Source organism: Stegostoma tigrinum, chromosome 7, assembly GCF_030684315.1.
Source record: "Stegostoma tigrinum isolate sSteTig4 chromosome 7, sSteTig4.hap1, whole genome shotgun sequence".
In the NCBI taxonomy this organism is placed as follows: domain Eukaryota; kingdom Metazoa; phylum Chordata; class Chondrichthyes; order Orectolobiformes; family Stegostomatidae; genus Stegostoma; species Stegostoma tigrinum.
Window position 1 is genome coordinate 3032580 of NC_081360.1, and position 23405 is coordinate 3055984.

The 23405-nt window shown below is 41.9% G+C and overlaps 2 long non-coding RNA genes across 2 annotated transcripts in view; one reads left to right on the top strand and one right to left on the bottom strand.

Annotated features, from left to right (window-relative positions):
* Positions 1–5386, bottom strand: part of LOC125454270 (uncharacterized) — a 31642-nt gene extending 26256 nt beyond the window's left edge. Inside the window, exon 1 of the long non-coding RNA XR_007247959.1 lies at positions 4879–5386. This is a non-coding gene — a long non-coding RNA (uncharacterized LOC125454270). The remainder of the gene's footprint in view (positions 1–4878) is intronic.
* A 111-nt stretch (positions 5387–5497) lies between these two features.
* LOC132209803 (uncharacterized) lies at positions 5498–20282 on the top strand. Its single transcript, XR_009445905.1, has 2 exons — positions 5498–6312; positions 14070–20282. It is a non-coding gene; the product is annotated as an uncharacterized LOC132209803 (long non-coding RNA).
* Positions 20283–23405: the final 3123 nt, after the last annotated feature.

Sequence of the window (23405 nt, forward strand, 5' to 3'; positions counted from 1 at the left end):
TTGGGCTCTCGTGTTTGCCATTTATAGAAATAATATAAATGAGAGTACAGAAGGCATTGTTAGTAAGTTTGCAGATGACACCAAAATTGGTGGTATAGTGGACAGTGAAGAAGGCTAAGATTACAAAGACATCTTGATCAATTAAGTTTATAGGCTGAGGAGTGGCAGATGAAGTTTAATTTGAATAAATGCAAGGTATTGCATTTTTGTTAAAAACAGACAAGGGATACAAGATTATACAAATAAAAGTAAGGCATTGGTTAGTGCCGGAGAACACATACTTCAGGGTTCAGTTACCTAAATTCTTTGAAGTTTGCATCACATGTAGTCAAGGTAGTGGAGAAGGATTTTAGCATGCTTACCTTCATTGCTCAGAACTTTGTGTATAGGAGTTGGGACGTCATATTGAGGATGTAAAGGACATTGTTGGGGCCTCTTCTAGAGTACTGTGTACAATTCTGATCATGCTGTTATAGGAAGGCTATTATTATATATAAAGGGTTCAGCAAAGATTTGCCAAGATGTTGCTGGTAATGGAGGGATTGAGTTAAATGGAGAGGCTGAGACTTCTTTCATAGGAGCATGGGAGGTTGCAGTTGGCTTTATTGAGTCTTATAAAATCTGGGAGGGCTACAGATAGGGGCAATGGTAGGTGTCTTTTCCATAAGATGGGTATTTCAAGACTAGGGGGCATGATTGTAATGGAATGAATTAGCTTTATTGTCACAGGTACTCACACGAGCGCAGTGAAAAGTTTACAAGTCACCACTTGTGGCACAATCTTAGCTACAAAGATACTTGGGGACAACACTACCTCGGGTCCCACCATTAAATTATGTACGTCCTGCCCTTAAGGGTTAGAGAGAAGCTGAGTGGCAAGTGTCTTGTCCTGAGGGTGTGGGATTTTTTTTTTTTTTTAAACACAGAGTGCTTGAAACTTTTGCAGGAAATGGGGTATATGGGCATAGTTACAATGTTTAAGAGACATTTGGATACGTAAGCAAATAAGAAATGTTTGGAGAGATATGGGCAAATGCAGGCAAGGGGGACTAGTTCAGTTTTGGAAATATGGTAGGCCTGGACTGAAGGGTCTAGGCCCAAAATGTCAGCTTTTGTGCTCCTAAGATGCTGCTTGGCCTGCTGTGTTCATCCAGCTTCACATTTTGTTATCTATGGTTGGGACGAGGAGTCTGTTTCTGTGCTATCTGACTCTGATTCCATGTGATTGAAACTTACAGAACACTGAGGGGCCTGGATAGATAGACATGGAGAAGATATTTCAACTAGTAGGAGAGACTAGAACCCAAGTGCACAGCCTCAGAGTGAGGAGGTGACCTTTAAAACTGAGATGAGAAGGAATTTCTTCAGCCAGAGGGTCTTGATTCTGTCGAATACACTGCAGTAGGGAAGGGGAGGCCAAGTCATTGACTGTATTTATGACAGAAATAGATAGTTGATCCTGTTATCAGCAAAAAAACTGTTACATGAAAAGGCAGAAGAACGGAGTTGAGAAACATACCAGTCACAATCGAATGGAGGAGTAGTCTCGGTGGGCCAAATAGCCTAATTCCACTCCAATATCTTGTAGGTGGCTTCAATGTGCACATGGATTGAGCAAATCAAATCAGTAAAAATGCCAGAGAGGGGAAATTGCTGGAGAGTATATGAGAGTGCGCTCTGGATCAATACATTGAGGACCAAATCGGAGAACAAGACATCCTTGATTGCATACGGTGTAATGACCAGGGATGGGTTAGCTCAGTTCGTTGGATGGCTGGTTTGTGATCCAGAGTGATGCCAATAGAACATGCTTATTTCCTTCAACAGCTTAGGACACCAGGAAGGTCCCACATTCTTAATCTTGCCTCACACCTCACTGATGATCCCCAGATTAAAGTATCATCAGTCATCTCACTGTCTCTCTCCCCCTCCCTCAACTGAGAAAGCAGTTCAACTATCTTTAGGATTATGGCAATTTTAATTTCAAAAGTGATATTATGTGATCAGAAGTGAATAGCGGCAATCTAGCAGTGGGAGACCCCTTGTGTAACAACAAATAAAACTCTGCGTGACAGACTTGATTCTGAGACTAGGGACCAAAATCTAAAGAGAGGAAATTACGATGGTATGAGACACAAGTGGGTGAGAATGGCTCAGGGAATACAACTTGAAGTGATGACAAACATTTAAAGAGCACTCGGAGACATAACAACTGTAACAAAAACAGGAAAGGCGGCCCTGCCATGGCTAACACAAGATATTTGCAATTGTAGAGGATCCAAGGGAGAGGCATATAAATTGGCCAAAAAAGAGAAGGAGACCGGAAAAATGGGAGCAGTTCTGACTTCAGCAAAAGAGGGCTAACGCATTGATTAGAAAGGGAAAAATAAAGTCCAAGCATATGTTTGCAGAGAATATACAAACTAATTGTAAAATCTCTGAAAGGAATGTGAAGAGAAAATAAAAATCAATGAAAAATCCCACAAAAATCAGAAGTGGGGGACATTATAATGTACAATAAAGAGATGGCAGACCAATTAACTACACAGATGAAAAAAAAACTACAGATGCTGGAATCCAAGGTAGAAAAACAGGAGGCTAGAAGAACACAGCAGGCCAGGCAGCATCAGGATGAAATGGTGACTGCTCCTTTCCTCCAGATGCTGCCGGGTTTGCTGTGTTCTTCCAGGCCCCTGACTGTCTGCCAATTAACTACATATTGTGGTGTCATCAGAGGCTGACACAAATAATATCCACAAAATGCTGGGGAGAAACTGAAGGAACTCAGTATTAGTAGGGAAAATGGTGTTGGAGAAATTGATGGGATTAAAAGCCAACATATCCTAACACCTATTGATCTACACTCCACAGTACTTAACAAAGTGGCTCAAGATATAGTGGAAGCATCCCGAAACAAGGGGCTTGAAGCTAAGTCAAATAAATTACTCATCATCTTTCAAGGTTCCAGGCTCTGGAACAGTTTCTATGGATTGGAGGGTAGCAATGTAATCCCACTACGTTAAAAAAAAAGAGACAGTGAGAAAACATGCAATTACAGACCAGTTAGCCTAACAGTGGAGAACAGTGACAATTGGATAGAGTCACTCAGCATGGATTTTTCCATGTACACAAGTCACTGAAAGCATGCATGCAGGTGCAGCAGGAGGTAAAGGCGGCAAATGGGATGTTGACCTTCACAGCGAGAGGATTTGAGTACAGGAGCTTGTTGAAATTGTACAGTGTCTTGGTGAGACCACATCGGAGTATTGTGGGCAGATCTGAAATACTTATCTGATGAAGGATGTTTTGGCTATGGAGGCTGCACAACAAAGGTTAATTAGAATGAATCCTGGGATGGCAGGATTGATGTATGAGAATGGAATGGATTGGCTAGGATGAAATTCACTGGAGTTTAGAAGAGTGAGGATGGATCTCACAAAAACCAATAGAATTCTAACAGGACTAACAAGGTAAATGCAGGAAGAATGCTTTTGATGACCAGGAAGTGTAGAATCACAGGGTCATTGTTTAAAGATAGGGGTAGGCTGTTTAGGACTGAGTTGAGGAAAAAAAACACTTTACTTAGAGACTGGTGAGCCTGTGGCATTTGCTACCACAGAAGGCAGTTAAGGCTGAAACATAGAACTATATCTGTCTTCTTCTTGCAAACAGAGGGCTAAAGTGAGCAAAAGGCGAAGTAGACAGTGGGAACAGGGTACGGAGTAGGATGATCAGCCACGATCATGCGGAATTGCAGAGCAGGATTGAACGTCAGTGGCCTATTCCTATTTTCTATGTTTTTCTGTTGAAGGTGAGCTATAAAAACAAAACTATCAACAACGTATGAAACTCCTGTAACTCCTTACTGAACAGCTACCAGGGAGAAGCTTCAGCACAAGGACTGCAGCAGTTCGAGAAGGTCAAAATAGATGCAGAGAGTGATTTTGGAAGCTTCTGATCCACAGAATGAAGGTGTTGCTGGATAGGCAGCATTTGTGCCAATCCCTAATTGCCCAGACAGCAGTTAATAGTCAACCACATTGCTGTCAGTCTGGAGTCCACGTAGGCCAGACCAGGTAAGGATGGCAGTTTCTTTGCCTAAAAGAACATTAGTTAGGCTGCTCTGTCTCTCGTTTTCTATCCGGTTCACGAGTTGTAAGATGTTCTGGGAAAAGGAACAGAGTGTGCAGGAACTAAGAAAATGTCTTTGGAAGTTTGCTGATGCTAGGGGAAGGGATGGAGGTAGGGTGGTAAGGGGTGTGGGTGGGGAAGGGGAGCAGAATGAGAAACAGTGAATCAGGTTTTGTGGTGGGCAAAAAAAAAATGGCCTTAATTCCCACGCTGCTCAGTTCTCTCTCTCTCTGCTACCTGATCCATTCTCTCAGCCTCTTTCACATTAGCAGCCAGTTCAGTGACAATGATGTGCACGTACATACTTTTCCATCAATCTTAGTCACTAGCAAACAGAGAAGCGTTTCCCAACAGCAAACTGCACATACTCATCGCAGCAGTGACAAAACCCAATAACTTGGCCCCATTCACACCAAAAGGCAAACAAACAAACGTCGATATAAAAGAAATATAGAAGCAAAAAAACTGTTCATATTAATGGAGCATGGAAACTGAAGTGTTTAACGGGTATAGAGAATTGTCAAATCGTCATACTGTAGCATTAATAACCAAACGTCTTTTCTCAGAAAGCACCAGTTCAAAAACTCCAGCAGCATCTTAGGAGACAAAAGCTGCTTGGCCGGCTGTGTTCATCCAGCTTCACACTTTGTTGGTCTAGGTCCGAAACGTCAGCTTTTGTGCTCCTGAGATGCTGCTGGGCCTGCTGTGTTCATCCAGCCTCATTTTACTATCTTCACACTTTGTTACCTTGGATTCGCCAGCATCTCCAGTTCCCATTATCTTTGATCAAAAACTCCAGCCTTTCCTTCTGTTTGATCACATCCCCTCCCAGACTTGTGGGCGCCGGTTCAGACACAGACCTCATTCACGGCTAAAAGTGTCAATAGAGTTTTTGATCAAGAACCAACCTGCAATTGGCTTCCAGGTCTGGCCTCAAAAACACAAGCTTGTGTTTCTCTTTTCATCAGAAGCTCCTGCTCGCAGCCCAGAGGTCACGTTCAGCTCTCAGATTCAAAGCAAATATGCTTTTTTTAAAAAAAGTCAGAGGAGTTTCAACACAGTCCAGGGAAAGATTCAGTCAGACATCTGACACGCCTGTTAAGTTTACAGGGAGTCGGATCCGAGGAAGGGTCACCGGAGCGGAAACGTTAACTCTGACGTTTTTTCTTGCACGAATGCTGTCAGACCTGAACTTTTCCAGCAACTTAGAACTTTTTAGTTCAGATGAACATTTCAATCATGCGACGAAGAGCCAGAATGGGGCGGGGCTAGAGGATCGCGCTGCTGCTGGTCCTCCAACCAGAGGACGAGTGACAGAGCATGTATAATAACCAATCAGAAAACAAGGGCGGGTTTCGCCCCCAAACTGAATGGGTGAGGGTGCGGGGCGAGTGGAGGCTCGCTGGAGCCAGAACATTGTTTCAAATGGAGGTTTTATTGTCACGTGTTCTCAGGTACAGGCAACCAGAGACCGTGAGAAGCGGACAGTGTCCCCAAACGTAGCGGCCGCTGAGGTTCAACGTACCCAGGTACAAAATGTTAGTTACACAAAAAAATAACTTCAGTACTACACTTGTAAAGCCATACAGTACAGTCCTTCCTTAAGCCATGGGCCTGCAGACAGTACAAGCTGAGCTTCCGCAGGATGGCATGCTGTCCCCCTTCACTGGGCATGAAACTGCCTGTAGCCACCAACACCTGTTGCAGCCGCCATCCCCACGCCACTCAGAAGGCTTTGGCCGTGACTGCCGCTGCTGTTGCCTTCCAGTATATTTTGGGCCCCATCCACTGCCCTACTCCATTGCTGCATCAGCCAACTTGCAGAGTCCAGCTCTGGCAGCGGTTCGGACATTGATGAGGCCATGATGTTGCTGATTGCAACCAGATTCCTTGTGGCCAACCATCAATACTGTCATCTGCATGACCAAGTTCCAAAGACCAAAGATTCATGAGGAGAAAGGAAGAAAGAAGAGTGGTCAGAAGCTCTTCTCAGCCACCATCTTGGATGTAGAATTGTTCTCTGGACAGAGGAGAGGACTGCTTTCTGTCCACTTTTTTAAAATGGCACATTCAGGGGCAAGCATTTCCGAATTGTGATATCTGATTGGAATTGACAACAAGAGATAACAGAGCCCCTCCATTCACAAACACATCACCATCATCAGCTTTCCACTGTGTAAGGTATGAGTTTCTTTATTTTATCTGTGTGAAAAGGTTTCCAAGATCAGTACAACTGGAAAAGCTCCAATAAATTTGAAATCATGTGCAGAGCAGCCCTGAAGGATTTGTCTGGGTAACACAGTTGAGAAGGGAGAGACTGGACCTTCTTGGAGTAGCAGTGCAGATTTAGCTCAATGATTCCTGGACTGTTATGTCATGTTACGAGCAGAGGTTGCAGAAATCAGTCTTAGATTGACTATGGCCCAGAGAAATAATTTTGCTGATTGCATCAATGCCAACTTTATGCTCTAATTTCCTTTTGTCTTACCAAAGCCCTACGAGTTTATTTCCTTTTAAAGTTTATCTAATTACCTTTTTAAGTAGTTGATTATCCTCATTTCCACTTGGAAGCTGGAGAGGACTGTGTAGAACAATGGATTCTGGGGGAAAAAGAAAGCTTCATTCCCTCAGTGTCTGTTGTTGCTGAAACAGCTCAGTTGGAAAAATATTAGCCTAAGATAAAGGTTTCCTGCTCAATTCCAGGTCTCACTCAGCAATTTTGGGCAGCCTGTTAGCTCAGTGTTAGCATTGCTGCCTCTGTCAGAAATGCAACTTTGATTCCTGTCTTGGGTAAACATTCATGTGGGGTTTGCACGTTCTCAACATCACTGTGTGGGTTTCTATTTGTGCTTGGCTATTGGTGTGATTCTATTGATGGATTAGCCATACTAAAAATTACCCCACCATGTCCAGGGATGTGCAGATTGGGTGGGTTAGCCATGGTCAAAACACTATGCAAAGTTACAGGGATGGGTTGGGGGAAAAGTCTGGATGGCATGCTCGTCAGAGTGTTGGTGCCTCTTCCTGCATTGTAGGGATTCTTTGATTGTGTTTTGGCAGCATGTTGGAGATGGTTGAGCCTAATACACTACCTAATGCCTTACAACTTACGTAAATCACCACTTAGGTGAGGTGAGAGGTGAAGTAGCTAAGAACGGATAGAAAACTCATGATGAAAACAGGAGGTTGCTGGCAGACATAGACAGAGTCATTAAATCATACAGCATGAAAACAGATCCTTACCAATAATAATCCCAAACTAAACTTGTCCCACCTGCCTGCTCCTGGCCCATATCCTGCCAAACCTTTCCTATTCATGTAAATGTCTTTTAAAGATGATAAATGTACTCATTCACCACTTCCTATGGGAGGTTCATTCCACAAACAATCCACTCCGTCTTTTTTTAAAAATTTCTCTCCTCTCACTTAAAAATGCCCCAGAGTCTTGAAACACACACTAGAGAAAGGACAACTGCCATTCACTTTATCTATACCATTAATGATTGTGAACCTCTAATGTCACCCCTCAAAACTCCTACACTCCAGTCAAAAATGTCCCAGCCTCTCTTCAATCTGTCCATTCGCAGCAACATCCTGGTAAATCTGTTCTGAATCCTCTCCAGTTTAATAATATCCTTGCTATAAACAGGATGACCAGGAACTGGACTCAGTACTCCAAAAGTGGCCTCACCATCGTCCTGTACAACGTCAACACGACTTCCCAACTCCTATACCCAAAGGATTGAACAGCGGAGTCAAGCTTACTTATCGACTTCTTAATCCTGTCTAAATATGACGCAAAATTCAAAGAAAGTGCCTGAGTCCCCAGGCACCCCATTTTACAAAACTACCAAACCTTTAATTGTGTAAATCCTGCCATTGTTATTTTACTAAAATGCAATACCTCGCATTTGTCCAAATTAAACTCCATCTGCCACTCCTCAGCTCATTGACTCAATTAATCAAGATCTCTTCGTAATCTTAGACAACATTCTTCATTGTCCACTATACCATGAATTTTTGTATCATCCACAAACTTATGAACCATACTATCTATGTTGTCATCTAAATCATAAGTGACAAATGTGGACCCAGTCGCAATCCCTGTGGAACACCACTGGTAACAGGTCTGAAGAGTAACCCTCAACCACCAGTATCTTTCTCCTGCAGTTCAGCCAGTTCTGTATCCCATTGCCAAGCTCACCATGCTCCCATGTGATCTAACCTTACAAATTGGACTACCATGCTGAACCTTGTCAAAGGCCTCAGCAAAGTCCAAGTGAACAAAATCGACCCTCATCAAATCTTCTTGATGACTTCCTCAAAAAAAGAAAAATCTCTCAATTTTGAGAGACACGATTTCCCTCAAAACCAATGGTGAATAGCCCCAATCATTCCTTGCCTCCCTAAATGCGTATAAATCCTATCTTTCAAAACTACTTCCAACAACTGGGCCACAACTGAAGTCAGTCTTCTCCTTACATTTCTTTTTAAACAAATGCACATCATTACCTACTCTCCAGTCATTCAGCACCTCACCCATATTTATATATGACACATATTTCTGAAAGAGGCCCTGAAATTTTCTCCTTAACTTTCTATACTGTCCTCAGATAGACTAGATCAGGCCCCACAGAATTATCCACATTCATATTTTCTAAGACCTCCCACACTTCCTCTTCTCTGATGTGAACTGTTTTCAGAACATCAACATTTATTTCCCCCCAAGTTCTGTAGCCAGAAATTCTTCCACAACAGTAAAAATTGACATGACATATTCATCTAATATCTTTCCCATCTTCAGGAGGTTCAACACAAAGATGACCTTCTTTCACTTTTAAGGGGCACAACTTCTCTCTTGCTCCAAATGTACTTGTAGAGTCTCCCAGTGTTTTTTTAACCTCACTTGCCAAGACTAGCTCATGTCCTTCCTTTGCCTTTCCTGATCGCCCTCTTCTTAGGAATACCCCAACACTCTTTACACTGTTCAAGAGACTCATTTGCACCCAGGTATTTATATCTACTATATAAACTTTTTTTTTAAAAAAGTGACAAGACCTTCATCCCTGCGATCAATCTTGTAAGTTTCCTCTGCATCCCTCCAACGCCAGCACATCTTTCCTCAGATATAGGGCCCAAAACTACTCAGAATATTCTGTGTGCAATCTGACCAGAATCTTTTATGTATACATTACATGAATAGCCATAGATGACTGCTGGAGTCAGTGTTGGCACTGACTGCCATCCTGAAGACCCTTTATCTCAACTCTCTGCCTTCTGCCAGTCAATCCACAATCAATGCTAGTACCTTGACCCTAACCCCATGGTCTCTTACCTTATTTAGCAGCTACTTATACGGCACTTTGTTGAATGCTTCCTAGAGTTCCAACAGATCACATTCACTAGCTGTCCCTAACCCTAGTCGCACCTCCATTTCCCACCCACCAACCACATCCCACCTCCTTGACCTGTCCGTCACACCCCCAGGACAGGCCTATCCCCTCCCCACCTATCTTCTCCTCTATCCATCTTCAGTCTGCCTCCCATTTATTTCAGAATCCTCTCCCCATCCCCCTCGCTGATGAAGGGTCTAGGCCCGAAACGTCAGCTTTTGCCCTCCCAAGATGCTGCTTGACCTGCTGTGTTCATCCAGCTTCATACAGTGTTATCTTGGATTCTCCAGCATCTGCAGTTCCCATTATCTCTGATCACATTCACTGGCTCTCCTTTGACCATGTTATTCAGTACCCCTTCAAAAGAATTTCTTCAGATTTGTCGGGCATGAATCCCCTCCCTTAAATGAAGCTATGCTAACTCTTCCAAGTAGATCACATTCTTACAATGATCAGCTCCACTGTGTTGAACAAAGCTCAAGTTATTTGACATTTTACAGAAAATTAAAGCATTGCTTTCAGTCCTGAGTATAATTAACACCAAAGCCAAATTGCTGAGTGACTGAATTCGTTTCCTCACAGAGGAGTGGAACTTTGTTCCCCAGTGGGATCTCTCTGCTGTGTCAGCAGGGTTGATGTGTGAACTGTTTTCCCTCACATGGAGCAGGTATATGCTTTCTCCCCTGTGTGAATTTGCTGATGTACTGAGAGTGGAGATGATTGTTTGGACCCAGTCCAACAATTAAAGCACCCGAGAGGTCTTGTTTGAACATGGTGTTGGGACATCGGTTCTACAGAACTTTGATAGCACTTCCCAGAAACTAGACATGTGGAAGGTCTCTCCTCAATGTGAGCACATTGAAGAGTCAGTCCCCAGAGGTTCTCTAGCACTTCCCACAGTCTGGGCATTTGAAAGATCTCTTTGCAGTGTGAACCTGCCAGTGTCTCAGCTGGTTGACACTTAAGAATTTTCCACAGTGTGGGCATTGAAATGGTCTCTCCGGAGAGTGAGCAAGCTGGTCTTACAGCAGGTTAAAATGACTGAGTAAATCCCTACCCATACACTGAACAGGTGAGTTTCCAGCTCACAGAGGAAGTGGATTCTTCACCACAATCCCCACAGTTTCACCCCAGTTTGGCTGTATTTGTAGTTTGTGAGGTCTGATGAGTGGCTGAAGCCTTGTCCGTCCACACACACACACACACACACACACACACACACAGTTTCTCTCCACTATGAATGGAGTTTTTTTCCATCCATGTTCAAAATGTGATCCCATTTCATTTGTGACAGAATTGATGACTCCATCAGATCATCGTGCGATGGTTGGTTTGCAAATCTTCCCCTAAGTGAAATTGATCACAAACAAAAAAAAAGGAAACAAGAGAAATCTCTCACAAGACTCTGGCTTGTGTGAAGATAGGAACTGAAGAAGGAGGGGGATTTTAGACACCTACAACTGGAGTAGAGCTTTGACAGAATCTTCCAAACATTCAGCCTCCACCACCAAGAAGCAGCAGGGTAGAAGGTGGACGTGAACGCCATCACTGCCAAGTTCCCTCCAGGTCTCACTATTCTGACATCCAATCTTGGTGGAGCTGAAATTGCCTCCAATTAAATAATGGCAAAAACTGAGGCTTGTTTTCAGTCCCCAGTACAAATTCCACCACTTTGTCACAGTCTCCATTCCTCTCCCTGCCAACTGTCTGTCTGAACCAAACTCATCATAACCATGGTGCTGAAATATTTCACACCAAAATGAGTTTTCAAACACATATATCCATCATCACCACGGCTGCACACTTGCACCTCAGTAACATTACCTGACTCCTCGTCTCTGCTTTCCATTCCTTTGTTCCCTATGGACTTAATAATTATAATGCACTCCCCACCACCCTCTCTCATTCCTTTCTCTGCACTTTTCTTACCTCCTCTACCTCTATTAGAGAGTGTACTTGAGTTCTGTTTAGTGTTTTAAATGTTTCTTTTATTCACTATGTCTGAATGTGGTTTTTACCACTGCTCATTCTCCCAAACATATGCTGCTGCCTTGGCAGTTTTATCTTTCCACACGAACTCCCACAATACTACAAGGGAAGAAGTTACAGGTTATTCACACCAAGTGATGTAATCTTGAGGCCATCCAAAACTCTGCTGCTCCCTTGAGTATACACATCCAGTCTTGTTCACCCACCATCCCGTGTTTGAGAAGCTAAATGTTAAAAACTTCTCATCAAACCGCTTGATTATTTCCTATCTCTAATATTCCCCAGCAGCTTAAAGGGAAATTAGGGCTGGCCAATAAATGCTAACACAGCCAGCGATGCCCACATCTCAAGAATGAATTTTTGGTCTTTATGGTCACTGCATTGAGTATAGAAGTTGCAGTTGTACAGGGCAATTGTTAGGCCACTTTTGGAACACTGTGCAATTCTGAACTCCCTGCTATAGGATAGAAATTGTGAAACTTGAAAAGGGTTCAGAAAAGATTTACAAGGATGTTGCTAGAGTTGGAATGTTTGAGCCCTGGAGTGTCTCAGTCTGAGAGCTGGCTGATACAGTTTTATAAAACCATAAAGGGGCACAGATAGTTTGAACAGCCAGAAGTGACATATCACAGTCCCTTCATCATTACTTGGCAAATAACACCTTACTTAATGACACTGAAGGAGGTACCAATGAACGATAATTGCCAGCAAATGGTCAGGGGATGTTCAAGTGTAAAACCTCATTTGGAGAGTCAAGGTAAGTTACAATAAAGTACCTATGACAATTTCACCCATTATTGGAGACAGACGAAGTTAAACAATGACAGAGAATAGATCAGGGACAGCAGAGATGAAACAGAGTATCCGATGGACATTGGTTCACATCCGGGGTGGGGGGGGTCGCACCAGCCCCAAAAGATAGATAACTGAGAACAGCACAAGAAGCTGAATTGTGTGGGTTACTGTTTAAAAATACTGAAAGAATTTCATTGCTTTCAACTTCAAAAATCAAATGCTGGAGTCTGCAGCTCAAAATATATCAGATAAGGGGTCAGAGGAAACTCACAGTTAAGGAAATACCTAGAATTCAGTGTGATGTTACTGAGCAACTGCCTGTGTGTGATAACATCATCCACAAGAACACAGTGCACAAAATATGAGGATCAGTGGAGAGATTTACCAGAATATTTCAAGGAATGAGGCATATTAGTTGAAAGGCTAAGAGAAACTGAAGGTGTTCTGCATGGAGCAAAAGAGATCGAGGTGAGATTTGATAAAGGTGTCTAGGTTTATGATGGGTTTAGGTATACTCAGTACTTACATGAATGAAAAAATAAAGTGGCTCGCTCAGATCTTGGTATTATTATTTGGTTTGAATTTCCAATCTGCAAATCCTGTTCTAGTATACTGTAAATAAGTTTACAAAAGCCATCTCTGCCAGTCCAGGATAGAAATTCAGAAGAGACAAATGTTCCTGTTAGTTGGAGTTTGTGTAAATCCTTCCCTCATCACTCCCTGTAAAAAGAGTTTCCAGGAGAGACATTCACAAACATTCTGTCCCCTCGCCCAGGATGGCCGCACATGTGCCCTGCTGCCCTTTACCTCCTATAAAGATGGTGGCCTGTGGCTGAGAAAGAACCTTCATTTGTCCCATTTTGTGAAGCAGGGACAGATAATTTCTTTATACGGGATCTGCTGCATCCAGAAAATGTTTAGAAAGCCTCTCCATCTAACCGCCACCCCACTAAAACTCCAGCACCTCCTCCACTCTGCCTTATTGTTAGCTTTTGTGCAGGTGGGTAGAAAAGCAGCTGCTCCACAGGATCCCTCCAATGGTGCACATTCAGGACAGTGTGTAGGTGGGTAGTTGATCCGAGTGATCTATGTACCAGGATAAATAGCAAAAACTGGTCTTCAGTACCGGCCTTGAGCCTGGCTCCATTAGGCCTCCAATCAATCCTCACAAACCATCATCAACCTTCACTTTTCCTGATGTCCCCTCTGTTCTTGCTTTAAACAAAGTGCATGTCAGGCAATTACAACTGACATTACTGATTTGGATCTGTAACATGCAGTGAAGTGATTCTGACTGGTTCACAACATAATTCAGCTTCTAAAGATCAGACAGTATTTCATGTTTGTTACTTTAAATGTTAGCTATGTCAGTGAAGGCACTGAATCCTAATTACTGGACTACAAGGGAAGGTCTCTGTTTATGTAATCCTGGACGCTTTACAATTCAGTCTTGCATGCTCCCATCTTTCTGCACATAACCCCCCTCGGGCTCTGACACAGTTTTGTTATATCTTGGTTTGAAATATACAGATTATCTAATCATCTCTCACACTCACAGATTCTAATACAAGGAGACCCTCTATCAAGCAGTATAGTATTGGCTCTGTCACTCAGTGTTTAAAGTACTGGCCTTGTCAAATAAGGGTTGAGAGTTTGAGTCTCATAGGAGGCTATGACAGTTTTTGTACACCTGCTGCTTCTCACATCCAAAAGGAACACTTAAATATCATCTGAATTATAATGATGTCATTTTCTCCACAGACCAGAAGTGTGCTTGAAATACCACATTCCTGTTTGTCCTTCCAGGAATTGAAGGAAGACCATGCGGAAGGACAGGAAGCAGCTGACATGAACAGTGTTCCAGTTTGGCAGGAGGAGCAAGATGAAGCAGCATCAACAGCAGAGTGACAAGGAAACAATGGGAGATTAACATGGACAGGGGAGCAGCAGAATGCATCCCTTCTTTGCTGTAACTAGACTCTGGTTTTGAAGGGTGAAATGGGATAATATAAGCTAAGTGTGTGACATTCTACTTTGAGGTTGGTCTCTCCAGAGCAATGTGTATGTTTCCCCTCTGTGGTGAAACTGATGTTTGGGTTCCCTTGGAGATGAGCAGTTTTCCCATCTCAAAACTTTAATCCCATTTCCATTATTGCTTGAGATTTAAATGTTACTGATATGAGCACTTGGAACATCAGAACACAAGCCTGTGGGCCACATGCTGGAAACTGGGATGATGGGTTTTTACAGCATGGAAAGAAGTCCAACAACCCAATCATTTTGGAGAAGAAACTTACCTCCAAATAAAAAAGACACCAAAAGCTGTGTCATTAACTAAAGATGTAAAGCTTTCTGCCACCATTCCTGGCAGCCTATTGGTGAGGATTTGGCACTTTTACTTCCATGGCCCAGATTTGCTTCCCAGTCAGGAAATCATACTTTATTCTTCCTTGTAGTGACAACTGCAAAAACAGAGCAGCTCTCATGGGATCCTTTCAATATTCTAGATCAGGTAAATTCTGAAGGGTCACTCGATCAGAAACATTAACTCAGATTTCTCTCCACAGATGCTCCCAGACCTGCTGAGCTTTTCTAATAATTTCTGTTTTTGTCTCTGATTAACTGACTCCACAGTTCTAATTTTTCTTCTGGATCCGTTAGCATTCCAGTGTCTGAAAGATGTTGAATGTAACTTGAATGTTTCTGCTCAGACCATTTATCCTTCATTGTCTTCTGATTCCAATTCTCAAAGAGTTTCTAAAGATTTACAAAGCTGAGACTATACTTTTTGTGCTGAATCCACCCCATTCCCAGGGGACATAGCGATGGGTAGGTGGATTTGGGAAATGGAAGAAAAAAGGTGCCCATAAACAGATTGTATGGCTATTTCAGCTATCCACTTCTCAGATGACACACCTCTGGTGGTTCTGTGATATTTACTGATGCAGGACAGTGAAAGGATTCTCTTTCCTGCAGATCTCCAATTCAGGGCAATGAGAAAGATTAATTTGGAAGCATGACATAGCGGTAAATTAAGCCAGACAGGAGTTGAACCTAGAATGACATTGGATTAGGGCAAATTTGATATCCATTGCCACCACTGGACCCGTGTCTGCCCAACACCTGCATGCTGCAGAGTTGTGGTGTTAAACAGGGATATGCACAGCAATGGTAACATTCACAAAGTCAACAACCAAAGATAATCACCATCACTGGTCTCCATTTTCATAGAATCACAAATTTCATAGAATCCCTGCAGTGTAGAAACAGGCCATTCGGCCCAACAAGTCCACACCACCCCTCCAAACAGCACCCCACTTAGATCTAATTCTGTAGCATTTTCCTTGCCTAACACACCTAAACATCCCTGGGCACTATAGGTAATTTAGCATAGCCAATCCACCTACCCTGCACATCTTTGGGCTGTGGGAGGAAACAGGAGCACCCAGAGAAAACCCACGCAGAACAGGGAGAAAGTGCAAACTCCACACAGTCGCCAGAGGCTGGAATTGAACCTGGGTCCCTGGCATTGAGGGGTAGCAGTGCTAACCATCATGCCACCCCTTTGTGAAGCATGAATTTCACTGGCAAAAGAAACATTTGTCCTTAGATGCCTGCTTCACTGTTGCTTGTTTCTCTGCCACAACTTGCTGTCCTTTTACTGACACTGCCCTTTTATAACCCACTCCAGTGAAATGTGTGTTATGTTCGTGGTCATTTTGAGTCAAGCCCTGAACCAATTCAAGCAGAAATCTCCGGTCATTTCTGGCCTGGACTCTGGAATCAGATGATTTGAACAAAACCTATGTTGGTGTTGCTCGTCACTGCAGCTCAGTGCCTCAAGACAGATTCCTGTTAGCATCAGCTTATTTTGTATCGTGCTGCAATACATCTGCTTCACAACGTCAGATTAACACAGCTTTGCTTTCCTCACATTGAGACCCAGGGCAATAATATGAACTTCTTGGATTCTGGAGAGTTTTGATCCATATGGGTCTGTATATGGGGTCCAGTTGGATCAAAACCAGAAATGACACTACTCACCATAACAGACCAGAGGGTAATTCCAAGTAATTCCAAGCAGAGTACAATAACATTGCTTCATCGGAGGCTCCGCTGATGATGTCACTTAGTACACAAACCATCTGAACGAGAATATGCCAGCTCAGCAAGTCAACAACCTCACCTACAACCCAAGGTACAGATCTTTGCCAAAAAACTTTAAATCCCTCTGCGTATATTAACACAGTTAATGGGTCCCAACAGGATGAACGCATCCTCTTTATCCTGCCGTTTAAACAGGTGAAAATATCAGTTTTAAACCAATGCAAATGGAGATTGTCTTTTTGTGTGTATTTTCAGTGGAGAATGTTCAACTGTGAACTGTCCATTTTCACAAAAGCATGAATTAATTGAAATTCTCACTGATCAACACTGGTACAGAAAATACAACATTGAGTTACCTAGACCGAGTGGTAAAAGGAAACGAACAGATGAATGGGGGAAAAGAGAACTTGTGTGGCGCTGTGGCTTAGTTGTTTAAAAGCTTTCTTAGGTTTAACTCCCAGTGATGCCTGTGCATCACACTGAATGTTCCTCATTTAAACTTCTATCAATAACAATATTGTTGGCCTAACCTGATGATGGCAAAGGAAACATGCTTCTTTTGCTTGATCTATGCTGGTTATTATTGCACCACTCCCATTCCTGTTGTCCAGGGTTGCCCCCATTGGGAAACGTCATTTCTTGCTGTTTGGTAAACAGTAATAAAAAGGTTGTAAACTAATCAGAGAGATAATTTCATCAAGCATTATATCAGAGAAAGCCACAACTAACTTGGTTGTGACGAATAGTCCCTGGAGCTGAAACTTTAACTCTGTTTCTCTCCACAGATGCTGCCAGCCCTGCTGAATTTCTTGACCAATTTCTCCTTTGTCAGATTTCCAGCATCTGCAGTTTTATGTATTATGTACACCGGAATATAGTTTGGGACAGACACACCTACCTAGTACCTTCCCTTGTAATCATAAAAGATGCAGTACCTGCCCACACACCACCTTCCTCACCTCCATTCAAGGCCCTAAAAGTGCCAAGTGAGACAGACTTTCACTTGTATCTCCTCCAATCCAGTCTGTTGTACCTGGTGCTCCCAATGTGGTCTTCTCTACTTTGGTGACCCAAATGCAGACTAGATGACTGTTTTGCTGACCATCTCTACCTGGACCATTCTGGCCAACCTAACCTTCAGGTCAGTACCTATTTTAACTCCCCTTCCCACATGTCTGCCCTCAGCCTCTTCCAGTGTCACCATAACTCAGATCACACATTTGAAGAACATTTTATCTTCTGCCAGGGCACCCTACAGCCCAGAGGACTCAACAATGGAGTTCTCCAATTTCAAGTGACCTTGCCACTCCTCTCACCTCCCCCGCTATCCCCACCATTACACCTTCTGACCCTCCTTTCCAGCCACCAACCAGATTCATCCCTCCCATCAACCAAGCAGGTCATACCCACCAAAAGAGTGTCCACCAATCACCTCCACCCCTTCTTATTGCAACGCCACTTACCTACATCCAGTCGTGAAGAAGGGTAATAGCCAAAACGTTGACTGCTCCTTTCCTCCAGAACAAAAACAGGAATTGCTGGAAAAGCTCAGCAAAGGTATGGACAACATCTGCAAAGAAAAAAAATATCAGTTAATGTTTCAGATCCAGTGACCGTTTCTGCAGATGCTGCCTGGCCCATGTTCTTCCAGCCTCCTGTTGTCTACCTTATCTGGAACACCAACATCTGCATGGACAGGCTAGTAAATAGCAAACCACAGAGCTCTTGGTATTGCATGCATTTTTGTTAGAATCTGTGTGATTTTTGCAATACAGTGAAGAAATGTCTCATTTATACGTGAAGTCATGCTGCAGAGAAGTAATTCGTTTGCTTTACATTTCACATTTCTTATATTTATTGGAGCAAACAGATTAGTGTAACTGCTGGTTAGTTGTAGTATCCAAAAGTTATGTATCACTCCTTCATAAATAATTGCGGACTTACCAGGATCAGTGGAATTAGATTGATTGGACACTTCCATTTGTTGCCTGTCTCTGACAGAGACAGCGTTTAACCTCAGTTGGGAGTGCATATAAAGAGGTACAGAGCACACTAACTTAAACAAGTCATTTTTTATTCTCTATTAAAAACATCCAAAGTATTAAAAATATCAACGGCACCAAAAAAAAACATCCAGATATCAAAACATTCCCAAATACAAATTGTAAGTAAATAAGTGAAACCACGAGTTACCTTTCTGTCGATTTAACGCCGCAGTTAATTGAAACACATTTCCCGGTAATGGGCAGGTGGCCAGACTGAACAGTTCTTTTGATGTTTTCACCCCGCCTCCTGACGAGGGATCGGTCTTGCGTTGTTCGTCTCCAGAATGATGTTGCAGATTTCCGATCATACTTTGTTTTATTCACGATCCTCTTATCGTCATCTAATCAGCGACGTCATGTTTCTGGAGAAGGGTCTCGGCCCAAAGCGTCAGCTTTCCTGCTTGGGCTGCTGTGTTCATCCAGCTCTACACCTTGTTATCTCATGTTGCTAAGTGTCGGGTCCAACAATCATGTACTTGGACTACTTTCCCTCCTTTTAAAACGTTCTTTTAAGATTTGATCAACTTGAATAGCTCACAACTTCCCTACCCGAGTTTTAACGAGTTCCACCACTAGCCAGCACAGCTGTCTGGGAATAGGTCAATTATTGTGCACCTGCTTTTAGTGCGAACATTTCCATTTTAACATGGTAATTTTGCTATTAAAATACCCTTTTGGCACGTGTAAAATCATTGTAATTTTGTTTAGACCAGCACGGTTAGCTTGAGTGTCTAAAAATTCAAATTGTCGTAGTTCTGATCTATAAAGGACCAGATTAATTTAGATGAAAGCAAAAGAATACTGGTGCCAGAAATCTGATACAAAGCAGAAACTTCTGGAGAAATACATGTCTAGCACCATTATTGAAGACAGAAACAGTGTTAACGTTTGTAATCCAGTATGACTCATTTTAGGGATAGTGGGAACTGCAGATGCTGGAGAATCTGAGATAAGGTGTAGAGATGGGCGAACACAGCAGGCCGAGCAGGAAGGTTGACGTTTTGGGCCTCGACTATACCTTGCTATCCATGACTCATTTTAGGGCTTGTTTTATTGTTCTAACAGGTGCCGGATTAGTCACCATCTGTGTACTTAAATAGATGTGGTCAGGTACTCAAATTACGTTCAACATGGACAAATCCAGATGTAGTTCGTGTAATTCAATTTTTCTATCTCGTTCTTCACGGTTAATTTCAATGAGCAGGGAGCCAATTCAGCAATCCGAAGATGTTTGCGCTAACATAACTATGATGCTCAATCAATTCAGTAAACTCACGTTGAGTTTTGAGAAGTATAGCTCAGTTCAATATTCAGAGAAGTGTTAGCATGCAGCGTTCACAAAAGTGCAGTTTTGCACATTTGTTTTGCGTGTTGGTGTGATTCTATTTGTGTCTGACTGCTTCCAAAGTAAATAAGCCATTAGAAGATAGTTCATGAAAGAATTTTTACTCATGAACAATCTCGATATTGGACTGCAAGTATTCAGAGCTCTGTTTTAAGGCCGTTACTCAATAAACAACTTTAAATGCGACAATAAATAACATTTTAAAATTTCGGTCCTTCGTCAGTGGTCGGATTTTCTCAAGATTTGTTCTTGTTTGTAACACAGCAGAACAGATACTGCACGATGCCTGGCTTAATGAACACTACTCTGCAAAAAAATTACGTATATGTTGAAAGATTATTGTTAGACGATTTTCTAATGACAGAGATCATAATATATGTGCAAGTCATTATTTTGAGTGATATCGTTGTATCATGTAAAGAAAAGCTAGGACATCTAATTGCTGTAAGGGAACATTAAATGTTATTCAGAACATAATCACCATTGTAATGTCATTTGTACAGTTTGCAAAGTATGCCTAGAGGCACTTCCTATGTTGATTTCTCTTTGTTCTTGAGACAGGTCATACAAATGAATGGTGACTTAAAACGCTAGAACACTGAATGAATGACAGTTTTGTGCACATTACTTTAACACATGATGATTTCACTAATCTGAGAGACTGTTGTCTCACTTTTGGCACAGATGTGAGGACAACATTGCAGAATCGACTGGAGCTCAGTCTTTTTTTTTCTCCTGCCTCAGTCATCAAACCAGTTTTCCTTTAATGTTTATATTCCGGGAATTGCAAAAAACAGCACTATACCAATGATAGTTCAAAATCTGCATTCGGTTCAGTTCAAGATTTATATGTGTCTGATTTCATATGTGGCCTCAACCTGGGAACACGATTGATGTCCCTTGCGAAAGTGCAATGATGAATAAAATTGTTTCTCTCTCTCCAACTTGAAAAGCAGTGTTTAATAGTCATGATTGTGAGATTTTTTAAACGTCAAGTGAATTCAGTGAACTGAGCTGCATCCCTCATAGGATCTGAGCTTATGTCTCTAAATATCCAATTCACTGTCAGAATTATTAGACCATTGATGCAACCACAGTGTTGAGCTATCCTGAATTAATTCCTTCCTTGAAAAGATAATGTGACTGGGTATCAATTGAAATTGAATTGTCAAATCAGAAATTTTAAGGTGATTGGAGGAAAGTATTGGGGAGATGTCAGAGGTAGGTTTTTCACGCAGAGAGTGGTGGAATGCGCTGCCGGCAGTGGTAGTGGAGTAAGATACTTTAGTAACTTTTGGATAGGCACATGGAGCATAGTAAAATGTAGGGTATACAGGGTAGATTGATCTTAGTAGATTGGCATAACATCATGGGGCAAAAGGCCTGAACTGGACTGTTCTATGTTCTATGATAGACTCTTGTCATAAAAAAAACTTTAGTTATTTTTCCTAATCTTTAATGTGAGTAAATTGCGATAATAGATAGATAATCTATTATTGATTTTATGGAGGCTCTCAAGTGATTGCATGACCTTCAAATCCTATTTATAAGAATCTGCAAGTAGTGATCTAATATTGTATTGAGGTCAATGCAGAACTGAACCGAATGCAGTCACGATGTAAAATAATGAGCATTTGAAAGAAATAAAGAGAGGAAGAATATGTTTGCCAGTGCAAGCAGTAGGTGCTCTATCTAATACCAGTTTGAAGTGACTGCTGAACTGACAATCCACTGACGATCAAACGATTATTGTAATCAATTCCATAGTCCAAAACAGAAAAATCTGATTTACAGTAGCAAGAAAGGGTACAGATATTCAATGAATAAACATTTAGCAAATTGTCAATGCAGACAAAGTCAAGGACAAGCTTCTAAATTGCAGATTGTAGGAAAGCATTTAATTCCACACTGCAGCTGGATACTGACTGGAATCTTCCCAATGGGAAGAAGTCATTCATGAGTCCAATGGATGTGAATCCATTTTATCTGTAATCATAAAAACAAAAAGAACTGCGGATGCTGTAAATCAGGAACAAAAACAAAGTTGTTGGAAAAGCTCAACTGGTCTGGCAGCATCTATGAAGGAGAAAACAGAATTCACATTTCGGGTCAGGTGACCCTTCTCAGAATTGATGATGACTGTGAAAATGTCTGCTTATATGCTGGAGAAAGGGGAAAGGGATGGGGTAGGGAGTAAACAATATCGTAGAGACTAAAGAGAGAGAAGAGCAGCTGGATAGAAAAAGTGTTGATAACAATCAGGCTGGAAGGGTGAATAGTTGTTAATGGGGACTTTTAGTGACTCACAACAGGTAATGTGTAATGGCAGGCTATGTGGCAACAAGTTCTGGTGTGTGGGATAGGGGACTAAGGCATGGCAGAGTTTAGACCCAAAATTATTGAACTCAATACTGAGTCTGGAGGGCTGTAGGGTCTCCTCTCCCATGTCCCAGCCTCCTCACCTACACACTAGCCATTGTTACCACATAGCCTGCCATTACACATCACCTGTTATTAGTCACTAATTGTCCTCATTAACAACTTTTACCCTCTGAGCCTGATTGTTATCAACTCTTTGTCTGTCCAACTGCTCTTCTCTCTCTTCAGGATCTATCCTATCATTTACACACTACCCCTTCCCCGTCCCCGTTTATCTTCATATAAACTGACCTTTTCCCACCCGCCATCAGTTCTGAGGAAGGGTCACCAGACTGGAACTGTTAACTCTGTTTTTTCCTTCACAGATGCTGATAAACCTGCTGAGCTTTTCCAGCAACTTTGTTAATCTGTAATCATAACAGTTCTCATTATAGAATCTTCACTTTGCAGAAAAATAAGGCTTTGAACTGACATATGCATTGCAGAGAATCAGTTGTTGATGTCAGTTGCTGAAACAACATTGACTTTTCATGTAATGGTTCTATTTGCTGTTACTGCTACCAAGACTACTACTGCTTCTATCACCACAAATAATATGGATAACAATCACATCTGTGACTTTTTAACAGACTGGAGTAATACCATATACAGCGAAGAGGCATTTTCAGCCCTGACATCAGAAGAATAAGAATTGCATGGATGTTGTGCTTAGGGATCCAGATGAAGGTGATAACTGTGAAAATGTGCTATATTTACCCCGCACTCTGGATTTTAAACTTTAGGTCAGTAACATAAAGTCGGTCTCATACAAACAAGTCTTTCTTGAACACTGACTTAAATATTGTCGACTTGGACTTGAGATACACTTTTCATATTTATCCCATTACTCTGCTGTTGTTCGTATCATTAAAGTGCACTCATCAGTAAGATGAGCTCTAATAGTAAGTTTTAAAGTAATTTCATCACCTGCATTCCATCCGGGAATTTTGTCTCCATTTTGAAGTATTCTTGACAATAAATATCTTTCTGTTTCTTTGCAATAAGTTGGAATTGCTATGTGCCTGTCAATGTCACCATTCTAACTGTTCTGAGTAATTCTGTGCTTTCTAGACAGTATGATATATTTCTAAGTATGTATCAACTGGAATACTTAAATCATTCTTCATGAAACATTGTTTCAGTAGTTTCTTTTCGAGAGAAACAGAGAGCAATGATCATTAG